Source organism: Pinus tabuliformis, chromosome 7, assembly GCF_031772625.1.
Source record: "Pinus tabuliformis cultivar Carrire ecotype Pingquan chromosome 7, CPIR1, whole genome shotgun sequence".
Classification (NCBI taxonomy): domain Eukaryota; kingdom Viridiplantae; phylum Streptophyta; class Pinopsida; order Pinales; family Pinaceae; genus Pinus; species Pinus tabuliformis.
Window position 1 is genome coordinate 1277785244 of NC_142293.1, and position 12796 is coordinate 1277798039.

The 12796-nt window shown below is 41.7% G+C and overlaps 2 pseudogenes; both read right to left on the reverse strand.

Annotated features, from left to right (window-relative positions):
- Positions 1 to 1715: 1715 nt before the first annotated feature.
- Positions 1716 to 2132, reverse strand: LOC149252141 (cytochrome P450 750A1 pseudogene; annotated as a pseudogene).
- An 84-nt stretch (positions 2133 to 2216) lies between these two features.
- Positions 2217 to 3035, reverse strand: LOC149252142 (cytochrome P450 750A1 pseudogene; annotated as a pseudogene).
- Positions 3036 to 12796: the final 9761 nt, after the last annotated feature.

The window sequence follows — 12796 nt, forward strand, 5'->3', positions numbered from 1 at the left end:
AATGCATAGCGTTCGAATAATCAATAGCAGTTTACTATAGTAAATGCGAAGAAAGCATATGATAAAAGCCAATAAAATTGAAATCTAATAAATGCAAAAAAGCATTAAATGATAAAAGTCAATAAAATTAAAATCCCGTCCAAACTGGAGGATTTGAAAAAAATCTTTAACGCAAGAAATACTGTGAAGGAACAATACCATTGGGATGGATTTAATGAATAATACCAATCAATCAGGATGGATATAAAAAATTCCGGAAGTAGCATGAACGACAAAGTTCAGCAAATGGAGAAAATGAACGTCGAGGTTCCAAACGTGACTTGAACCTTGTAGTCTGACGAGACCTTTTTGCATTTCAATGTCAAGCTCTATCTTCAAGTGATCATTCTAGATTTTTGGAAGCTCTAGGGTTCAACGTTTGATATGTCCGAAATTGAAAATTGAAAAGTATTCCTTGTGAAAATCACACATCGATCAACGTTGTCTATTGAAACCATCCATCACCTAGAAACCATTCACTAGAGGAGCGAAGCCCCACCTTATTACTTATTAATTGAACTACATAGAGGAGCCAATGGCCACCTTATTGATTGAATAAAAACTATTTTTGATTTTTGAAACAGGTTTTTGGGATCATTACATCAAAATTTATTCATTACATCAAAATTTATTTATTGACGCGTTCCGAACCAACAAATGTGGTTTATCGTCAAAACAGAAACCTGTATCAAAAATTGATATATCGTCAAAACAGAAACTTGTATCAAAAAATGATATAAATAACGGAAGCCTCAATTCAATAATTTTTTGAGTTTGAAAATTAAAAATTATTCAAATTTTTTTCATTTCATCCATTAGTGTACACTATAAATTATTAAAAATAAATCTTTAATATTAAATTATATTAGTAACAATATTCCTTTAATATCGAATATTATTAATCTATTTTAAAAAAAAATCAAAATTTTGCAAAGCCGCCTCCCCAAGTTGAAATAGATAAACCTATTGTCGTAATGTTGTTTATTGATTTTTTTATTAGTACAATAAATGTGAAAATATAATTTATTTTAAATTTTTAATTAATAAGATAAATAACAATAATGCTAGAACTCTTTATAAAACCATCTAAATATTCAACGTATTTGAACAAATAATATAGTATAATTTAGCAAGTAATAGATAATATATAGCCATATGCTGGATAGTATTTTAAAAATATGTAAATGAAGAGTAAACATAATTTAGTAGATATATAATTTGAATATTTTAATAGTTAGTTATATATATATATATATAATTTTATAAATTTTCATATAGTAAAATATGTTGTATATTATATTCTAAATTTTATATATAATATAAATATATAATTACAATAAATATATAAACGTATATCAAACGCCTTTAACATACGGTCATACACTCAGTTTTGACAACCAATTACATATAACTCCAAATTATTCAAAGTATAATTGATCTTAATGCACTATTACAGAAAACACTTTACAATCGTTTGCAATAATCTACTTGATATTTTTTTTCTGAAATATTCTCTTCCCCTACTTCAGGGATATGCGGGTATTTATATTAATGGCGATATTTCTAAAATGCTAATATTTATAGTCATCCGGACACTTAACGAGAATGATAGCAGTTTTAATAACCTCGACAGGATTAGATGTGCAATGTAAAAAGGCAGGTACTATAATCATGAGTCATATAATGGGAAAACTATCGAAGATAAAGAGAAACTGTCCCTTCCCTCGATTCCTCCTACTTCTGAGGCTTAAGGGTGAAACGCTGATCGTCAACATTGGGCAGGCATAGAGCGTAACCTGTTTTGGAATCGTCATTCCACATGCTTTTTTCATATGCAGCTCGGAGGGATCGCCTTTAACCCTAGAATCAAAAGTGTGCACCAATTGAGCCACCGGAAGTTCAATGGTATGAATAGCCATAGAAGCACTTGGGCATCCTCTCCTTCCTACCCCGAAAGGTATCATACTGAAGTCTGATTGATTTGTTAAATTGATATTCTCTTCTTCCATGAATCTCTTAGGCTTGAATTTTGCAGCATCTTGCCCCCACCTATTGGGATCCCTCCTTATAGCCCACACATTTACCATGACCATTGTTTGCTTAGGTATGTAGTATTCTCATATGGTGACAGCGTCCATAGATTGATGAGGAAGTCCTAGCGGCAACGCTCGGTATAGTCACAAAGTCTCTTTTGCCACACAGTGGAGGTATTTCATGCTTGCCAGATTTGACTCTTTTACATTACCATGTTGGCCAACGATCGATTTGATTTCTTCTTTCAACGTGCTCATTACATGGGGATGTCTGAGCAACTCACTCATTTCCCATTCTAACGTAGTTGATGTTGTCTCCAAGCCCACCACGAACATGTCCTGCACAAATACAAATCCAATTCGTTGCAAAATGCAAATCCAATTACTTGCGAAATAGTGACTGACCAAAATTTAAGAATGAGGGGTGAGGCATACAAGCACAAGACCCTTGATGGTTTCCCATGTGATTTTATTGTTGGTCTCAGCCATATGCAGCAGCACATCGATGAAATCTTGCAAATGAGGCTCTGATTCTGCCTCTTTCTGGCCTTTGGAGGAGACATTAACATGGTCGTCTATTATTTTCTCTGCAAATTCAATGAATGTTTTATCAATTTTCTTCATCTTCGAGTTGATACCTTGCAAATCAAGCCAATCCAAATACAAAATGAAGTCTCCAATGTTGAAGTCTCCCACCCTATCTCTCAACTGTACCAATAGATCTTTAAACCCTTTGAATTTACCACCGAAATCATCGTCCGAAAATTTCTTCTTCACCAGTGTTCTGCAAACAATATTGGAGGTGAGAGTAGAGATGGCCTTGGTAACATTCACACCCATTCTTCCCTTCTCACTCTCCTCCCATATAGAATGGATCATCGCAGACACATATTCCTCTCGCACACGCTTGAAGGACTCAATTCTTTTTGGAGTGAGGAGTTCTAACATGCATATTTTCCTCATTTGCCTCCAATGATCTCCATATGGAGCGAAGACTACATCGTTAAAATTGAAAAGCATTAATCTCCCAGCGGCTCCTAGAGGTCAGCTAGAAAAGATCAAATCATGAGTTTTGAGAAAATTTTTGGCTATCTCAAAAGAAGAAACTGTTAAACACACATGGGAAACATAGAATAGGAAAGATAAATCATGTGAGTACATTTTTTTATTAACATCAGATATACATTTATAGTACAATATGTGACTCTTGGGTTTCAGATCCCAAGGTCTCTTGGACTACTTTGGTCCATTCGGCTTCCACACTAACCCATTTAGGATTAGGTGTCCAACATTCCCCCCCTTAATCCGAAGGGTTATGTATGAGTCCAAGAAGAGAGTTGTAATACAAAATGTGCAAAAAATGCATGGCAGCACTAGGCTGAATGTGCTCTATGAAATGTTGGTAAAAAGGGCAGTGGTTTAAGGATGACCACCAACACTGAAACGCTTAGTGCAGTGCCCGGAACTCTTCCAAAACTGGCAAGAAACTGAAGTTTTCTGCTAGAGGAAGTGATCCAATTGTTTTAAAGAGGGAAACCTTCAACCATAAAAGGGAGGTCTCACCCCACATAAAAGGTAAAACTTGAACCTGAAAAGGGAAGTCTCAACCTGTGATGGTTTAAGGATAACCAACAACTCTGGAATGCTTAATGCAATTCCTGGAACTCTTCCAAAACTGGCAAGAAGCTAGAGTCTTCTGCTAGAGGAAGTGTTCTCAATTGTGTTCCTGGAATGCTTCCGAAACTGGCAAGAAGCTGAAGTCTTCTGCTAGAGGAAGTGTCCCATATTGCCAACTGAAGGCATGTTCATGGGCATCTTTGTCGCTGGCTACAACTCTGAAACTGGTGTGGCAGGTTGTGGCTCAGGCTCGCTTGATGTGACTTTGAAGCTTGTAGATGACCATCGTTTCCCCCCCTGTCAGGTACAAGGTGAGAAGATGGAGAAAACTCAACTGCAAGACTGTTCAATATTCTGGAACAAGTTCTGACATGTGTTTGGAATATCTTCTTGGCTGTTGATGCCCATTGCCAAGAAGCGATCCATCCAAGATGAATCTTTGTTCTTGCAGGACGTTTATTTCTGAAGCATCTGTGTGAAGAATGGCTGGTTTTATGACAGTGCTTACATGGATGAAGATCAAAACAGTGATCTTTCAAATGGCCAACTCGGTCACAGTGTTGGCATTTCACGATCTGTTGTTTTTGTTGTTGTTGTTGCTGTGGAAGAGGGGCAGAATCTGGAACAGCTGGAGGTGAACTGTCATGAGGAGCAAGTGAACTGTCATGAATGAATCCAGCACTCTGAAACTGAATGGGCTTTGAGTAGTCTGGAATATGAAAGGACAAGTCCTTGTCATATCCAAGACCAGTTCTGTGCTTGTTGTGGACAAGCTGTTCCCAAGGTCTGATGATGGGCTTGGGAAGTGCAGACTGAGTTTCTGCATCTGTATGTACAACTGCTGCTTTATTGGGCACTGGGTCTGAATGAACTTGAACAATATTGACTTGTTGTTTATGGGAGTCTACTTCATTGTTCTGAACAGAAACAGGTTCAGAATGACTCCTTTGTTTTAATTCTTCTTGCTGTAGCTGTGTTTCAAGCTGCAAAAAATCAATTTTCTCTTGTGCATATTGTAGACATGTCTGAATTTATGAGAGAGAGCCTTTGCTGACTTGGAATGTTTCATGATTAGAGGAATATATCAGAGTTTTTAAGAACTCTAATATTTCAGTAATTCGAGGCATATTCTTCATTGTCAAAATTACAACCCTTTAAAAGACTGATTACAACTATGACCCAATGAGTAAAAGTAACACCCACTCACAGTACAAAGACACAGAAAAATCCTTTGTAAATGTGCAGCAAATGAATCAAGCCAAATTTACTTCTGTATCACAAACTCTTAGCAACATCATTAATATCCAATCACTAGGTCAGTCATAATGACCAGGCATTATTTGATTGGTACACATTCACTCAGCACATTAGCAACATTAACAATAGTATCTTCATATTCTTACTAGAAAACCCTACATAAATAAAACTGCCAAATACATCTCTGTCAAATCATGTCAATGGCATATATATTCCTCTCATCAATCAGAAGGATCACAACATCAATCTGATTACCAAACCAAACATAACTTATGCTCAACACCAGCACATAATTCTGATCTCAACCTGTAGAACAAACTGTCCAGACCCTAGCAGTAGCACAACAACTTGGATATATATATATATATATATATATATATATATATATATATATATATATATATATATGCTTTCTGACAGACTCAATCAGCAACAACCGAACTCCACTTATTAAATCACTCTCTGCTTGGAAACCTTAAACTTATCAACCTCGCTTTCTTCTCAGCTATAAGCTCATCACCCTGAAAATCCCTAGTAGCCAACAATCAAGCATGCAAACTCAGGCTTAGCCACACAAGGTTACTCATCTGCACTACCTTCGTTTTTTTTTTTATACATGAATCACTCGCAGCTGCATGATTTTTCATTCACACATACGCTAGCAACAAATGTTATCTTATAACAAGCTTCTTACAAGGCCTGTGCCATACATATCTGGTTAGTAGCATTAGTACATCAAGTACCTGCCCATTCATATATCAACCTTTGCTCGCAAATGTCAGCATACATTAATTCTCACCAAAGCATTCCATCATTAAGTTATATTGTATCATTAATCCAACTAACTCAAAGGCATAACAAACACTTAGCAATATATCCCTATAACACTTTGTTAGAACACATAATTAGTCTACATGCTCTGTTTATGGTCACTCCCAACACATATATTCTCTAATACATAGTACGGTGATGCCACAGGGATGCCATTTCAACAGTCATATGAGATCCTTAATCCGCGTCACTCAAGCATAGACGTGTGATATTTCTACAGTCCTTTCGTGCACATGTGTCGTTGTAACGTGTCACAGATAACTAAAGTAGGCCCCGCGATCTGTGATAAATTCTTAGTCTATTAAAACCAGATATTCCAAATGAATGCACGAAGACTTGAACTCTGAGTGATGAATCAGTCGTCGTTTGGTGATGAACTTCAATCGAAAATTTGTGGCGAACGATAGCAATAGGCGTGTGGTATATATCACTAGAGAACAGAGAACCAGTGGGTGTTCTCAGTGGGCTTGGAAAACAGATCCAAAGGAGATCTTGTCAGCATAAAAAAAACAGGCGGCCTTGTAGATTCTGCGGTCCGAGAGGCTCGGCAATGCCTAAAACGGCACAGACGGCTTTATTGACAGAAGAAGGGAGATATGTTATGTGGGAGAAAGAAAGATAGAATTCAATAATAATACCGTCGATTTCAACAAACAGTCGAGATTTAAGAAGCCCAGATTTCAAACGGACGAACCCATGACAGCCACGAGCGCCTCCTCCGAAGCAGCCTCGGCCCCCACCGCCTTTGTCCCCAAGATCGCGAGTTCGAATCCAGCCCAGAGCTGCGAGGTCGAATTGTGAGTGCAGTGGCTTGACGGAGGAGTTAACGTTCTAGTGTCTCTTCAGATGCTCGAAGTATTCTCGAATTGCGGCAATGGAATGAGCAATATGGAGAAGTTAACGACTTCTCATTTCTCCTTTTCATGCGGTCTATCGAGCTCGTGACCTCCTTTTGACAAGTCACCACAAACGACCATCAGAGTAGCGAGGACCAACCATGCTTCCGCTTCAGGCTGGAGTCGGGGTTTCTTTCTCCGTCTTAGGCATCTTGTCATCCACGGAATTGCAAGCGACTGCGGATCGAGTTTCTTGTATCAAGCCCGTTATTGAGGATCTCCAGTCCGTGTCCCTCTGCGACCACTTATTTCACGAGCTATGCTTGCAATAATGGCTAGAATACTATCCGCCAAATAAGAAGGCTACTTGCCCTGTATGCAAACACCAATGTTCGAACAAAGACATTCACAGGCTCTACTTCCAGTCCATTTCAGAGTCGACTCAGCAAACATACTCACAGCGTCCACGCAGCCCTGATTTTGAAGACGTTGAGGTGCTACGGGCAAATGTGAAAAGACTGGAGGGGCAACTCACGATTGTTACTGGGGCCTTGCAATCAACAACACATTAAAGAAATAAGTGAGGAGCTTTCCTCAAACATTCCGAAAGGCTTCATCAATTTCTGCATTCTCAGAGGCGAGCACCGGCTCCGTAACTACCACTCGGTGACCATAGCGGAGATATACCAACCATAGCGGAGGTATGGCATTATAGTATACCAACCAAGCAGAGAACGTTCAACAGCAACGTTCAAAATTCCAAAACGTTCAACACAAGCCACAATTTTCAATTGAATCTGCACTGACATAGTATGCAACAGGGGCAGTTACCAGGTCAGAGACGTTTTTGTCAGAAATGTTTATGAATGAGTGAGAGAGCTGAACAGTCAGAGACGTTTTATGAATCAGTGAGAGAGCATGAAACGCTTATGGACAGAGAGCGCAGGTAAAAATATGGCAGACAGACATGTCAGAAGAACCGCTTGGACAGTGCTGGACAGCGCCAGGAGCAGCTAACATTTAGCTGAAGAAATATTTGTGAGAAAATATTCCTGAGATGCCGAATTGATGGCAGAAATCACTGCACAGAAAGGCCATAAGACAAATGGCTCACATTAATTATGCAGGGCAGGAATACGCCTGCTCTAATACCATGTTAAACACACATGGGAAACATAGAATAGGAAAGATAAATCATGTGAGTACATTTTTTTATTAACATCAGATATACATTTATAGTACAATATGTGACTCTTGGGTTTCAGATCCCAAGGTCTCTTGGACTGCTTTGGTCTATTCGGCTTCCACACTAACCCATTTAGGATTAGGTGTCCAATAGAAACTATGACGGTAGGGACTGAGCCCAAGCTGAGAAACAAAATGGGACCATATTTGTGGGCAAAGTATTCAAAAAAACAATGAGTGGGGAGTCTCATATGGTGGAGGTTTCCGATGATGGGCCATGCACAGTGTCACGCCCCTAGCTTGGCAATACTCTTCCAACCGCATGATGGGGGGTGTGACACCACCACCCACTTTCTTTTTAACAATACTTGTAAGTGTGGACTATGCCTACTTTCTATACTTAGTTTATTTTTCAACTTTCCTAAGTATAACATTCACATACACAGCGGAAACATTCAATTATTCATCTTCATTGTTATTACCATTTACACATATACACAATAGATATTTTAATGGGAGGGGCATCTCCCTAAAATATGAGTCTGCTCGATGATAATAACATTTTTACATAAAATATACAGTTTTATAGTCTTTGCAGGAAACCCCAAGTTTCCTTAGTGCAATTTCTGTCACAACCGTGCATCTCAGCCTGCACCATTTAGACTACCTGAACCATCGTTTGGAGGACCCACAGGTTCTACTGTCCATCGCAACTCGTTCACCCTTGCACCAAATGCCTTCATTCTCCATCACCTCGTTTAGCTGAATGCCCTCAACTCGTTCAGGTGGACGCCCTCGCACACCCTCACCCGTTCACTCGTTCAGGTCAGCGTCCTTGCACGCACTCCCCCATTCACTCATTCAGGCTGGTGCCCTCACACGCCCTCACTTGTTTTGTCTTTCAGACTGACCTCACCCTTTAAGTCATTCAAGTCAGCACCTTTGCATGCCCTCACTCGTTCAGTCGTTCAGGCTGACGCCTTCGCATGCCCTTGCCCGCACGCCTTCACCTGTTCTGTTGTTTAGGCCGACGCCCTCGCTCGAACCCCTTTGAACAACCTCACCTGTTCATTCGTTAAGGCCCATGCCCTTACCTGAACGTCTTCGCCCATTTTTTCATTCAAGTCGACACCCTCGTATGCCCTCACCCGAACGTCTTCACCCGTTTTGTCATTCCGGCCAACGCCCTCGCCTGAATTCCTTCGAACGACCTTGACCGTTCAGTCTTTCAGGCCGACGCCCTCAACGCCCTCGCCCAAACACCTTTGAACAATCTCACCTATTCAGTCGTTCAGGTCGACGCCCTCATACGTCCTCACCCGAATTCCTTCGAAGGACCTCACTCATTCAGTCGTTAAAACAATTGCCCTCGCATGCCCTTACCCATTTGGTTGTTCAGGCTGACGCCCATGCATGCCCTCACCGGAACACCTTTTCACAACTTGTAGCTCCGTTTTCTACGTTTGTTGCGGCTCTGTGCCTCGGCCCAAGAGTCTATCTGCACTTCACCAAATTTCAGTCTTCCCAAGTAGCTCACCCTCTTAGCTCGCATGAACACTTGGAGACTTTGCTGGAATGATTTTTGCCACCACTCCAATGCTATACTTATATGGCGGTTGGCCCATCGGTTGGGGCGTCGAATCACCAAGCGGACCCGCCGTTTCGTCCAACTTGCCCCTCCGTTGGGTTGGCCCATGGTGTGGGCGCCCATATGCGGGACGACCCCCACATATAAACTCGGCAATACTCCCAACACTTAGTCATTTTTCAGGATGACTTTCGCGTCACATGCTGGCTCGTCTCCTCCATTTGGTCATCTCATCGCACTATGCGGGCGCACCCCAACTCGCCGGTTACCTCCCACCGCGTCGCTTGCCCATTGTATGCCCTTCACTCGTTTCCTCCATCGTTCAGCCTAACTCATCGCACCATGCAGGCACGCCCAACTCGCGAGTTACCCCAGCTCGTCGCCCACTCGCCCGTCGTGTACCCTTGACCAAATGATCGCAACTTGTGGGCCTTACATTCCCTCCCACTCTAAATGGTTGTCATCCTCGACAGCACTGTCATATGACATCGCAAATTGTCGGTAGCTCCAACATCAAAATGCTCATGCTACCTGCCTCTACTCTGCCATCATATAAACCATAAAGGCTTATGTCTCCATGAATTGGAAAGTCTCCTCAATCCATGATCATCAGCCACATTCGTCAGAATCCCCAAATGATGCCCCATCGTGGAAGGTTGGTCCCTCAAACTCAATCTACATGCTCACTACAACATATTGTGTTGACCTTATCATGTATCATCATTGTGTGAACCGCTGCCATGATACTCCAACACAATGCTAACGCATCTTTGTACACTGCTCGAGCCCCACGATTTGAACTAGTCGGGTGATCAATCCAACTATCACGCTCAAACCATGAGAATGCACATCCTCATGCCATCATCAGTCATTTCTCCTAGCCTCCTGTCACAACATCAACTCGATCAAGAATCCATCTCCATCTCCATCAAAATGTAAGCCATGCCCAGGTCCATGAAGTAACCCCCATCTCATCTGCGACATGTTGTCCATGATGTTTGGTGTCAATGTGTTACATGTCAATTAGTGTCATCTATCCCAACATCATCATCCATATATGTGTAAAATCCATCTCCTCGAAATGAAGAGATCCTCTCATCAGACCGACTCTTGATGTGCCACATCCAGGTCCATGAAGCAACCTCCATCATATCCGTAATGTGCCATCCCTCAAGTCTACCAAGGGAACAAGTATACGCCTGTCTCATCACCCATGTGCTGCCCAGGATCATAGACCAATCAGGTCCCATGTATAACAAGTGGTTAAGTCTCGACTCAATCCATGCCCAAGTGTTTCCACCATGGCATCATCATCGCTGCAACTCCATTACTCGAAGTGTCTCAAATCGATCCTCCACATCAAGGCACTCTCTCAAGCACACCCATAAATGTACTCAAAACTATGCACCCCATACTGCATCAAAGTCCCCAACCTCATCTCCTCAATGCCTCAGATCCTCCAAGTCCACCATAATATGAAGTCCCCAAATCTCACAACCTCATGTAATCATGAGCTCCATGAGTCATCTCCAACCAACATCCTAGCAAGCATACATGTCTCGGCCCAAAGGTCTCTGCAAGATGCCTCAACTCTCCATGTAGTAGGAATGCTCCATAGTCTTCTCACAACTCCACCAATTCCATGGTCTTGTTATACAAGAGTGCGCAACATCTCCATCGACTCATAAGTAAAACATCTCTATGTCACACCGGCAAATCCACCTACACAACATCCCTGCTTTGGCACTCCTCATTGGATGCCGATAAGTTACACCTCTACAAGTGCTCCTGCATAATGTCCCTGCATAAGACTGCCACGCTCCATGTCCCCAGCTCGACGTCCATGACTAAAGTTACCCATGTTTTCCAACCAAGTAGACCCATCACAACAATCGGTCATCCTCATCCCATTCTGCAATCTGGTCTAGTGAACTTGGTCATCCAAACCATATCATCAAGTCACATGAGTCTCTTCCACCATGGCTCCTCCACTGAAGGTTCCACCAAGACTTCCTCTTGGTCTTGTCCATGAGAAGTCCACCCAAGTATCATCAAACTCAAGTGTGTTCCCTCTCTCCAATCTGTCCATGAGTCATGCTAGGCACTTAGCCAATTTCCCCACATGGCTAAAGCATGATCCATTCCTCCGCAATGATCATCACGTTCCTCCCTTGTCACGGGTATTTGCACCTTTTACCATAAGGTCACAAATAGCCCCAACAAGCTCTACAAAAGTCAATGGTCCTTGCCTCTCCATACAAGGTATCATCGTAGACATCCATGGTAAGATCCTCCATCGCATTGGCAAACAGATTTTTCCCTTCCCTGCATATGGCCCATCTACAAAAAGCTCCAATGGAACACAAGTATAAGAAGTACTTACTTCATCATGACACTCCTCCATGTGAGTATCCTCATCCACCAATGTCTGCAAACTACACAATCCTGGTCCAACTTAAAAAATTTCAAGTTCATTTTGCATCATTGTCATATCTGCAACATCTTCAAACATCATGACTTCCTCTTCTTCATCATCGCAATCTGCAGCTACATCCTGCTCCATTGCCCAACCAAGTCGAAGAAGTTCATCTTCAACATTCCTTTCCAAGACTTCAAGTTCATCTCGAATCTGTGGGTTCTCTTCTTTCATCTGCTTCAACCTGTATAAGGTCAGCAAGAGCCTCCCTTGGCATTCTTCCGAACCTGCCACGTCTTGTCATTCAGCTCAGTCCAAGCACAATGCTTCACCCCTGCTAACCCTGTCACAGAGTGTAGCACTTCACCTGAAAATTTGAATCACCTAACACGAATGTCAAGTATTCACCTTTCTTCATCACGTATCAATAACCACCTGTCACACCCCTACTCTGGTGGTACTCTTCCAATCGCACAATGGGGGGGTGTGGCACCACCACCCACTTTCTTTTTAACATTACTTGTAAGTGTGGACTACAGCTACTTTTCTATACTTAGTTAATTTTTCAACTTTCCTAAGTATAACATTTACATACACAGCGGAAAAATTCAATTATTCATCTTCATCATTATTACCATTTACACATATGCACAACGAATATTTTAATAGGAGGGACTCCCTCAAATATGAGTTTGCCCGATGATAATAACAATTTTACATAAAATATATAGTTTTACAGCATTTGCAGGAAACCCCAAGTTTCCTTGGTACAATTTCTGTCACAACTGTGCATCCCGGCCTGCACCATTCAGATAACCCAAACCACCGTTCGAAGTGCCCACTAGTTCTATTGTCCGTCGCAACTCATTCACTGTCGCACTGAATGCCTTCATTCTCCCTCGGCTCATTTAGTCGAATGCCCTCAACTCGTTCAGGTGGAAGCCCTCGCACGCCCTCACCCGTTCACTCGTTTAGGCCGGTGCCCTCACACGCC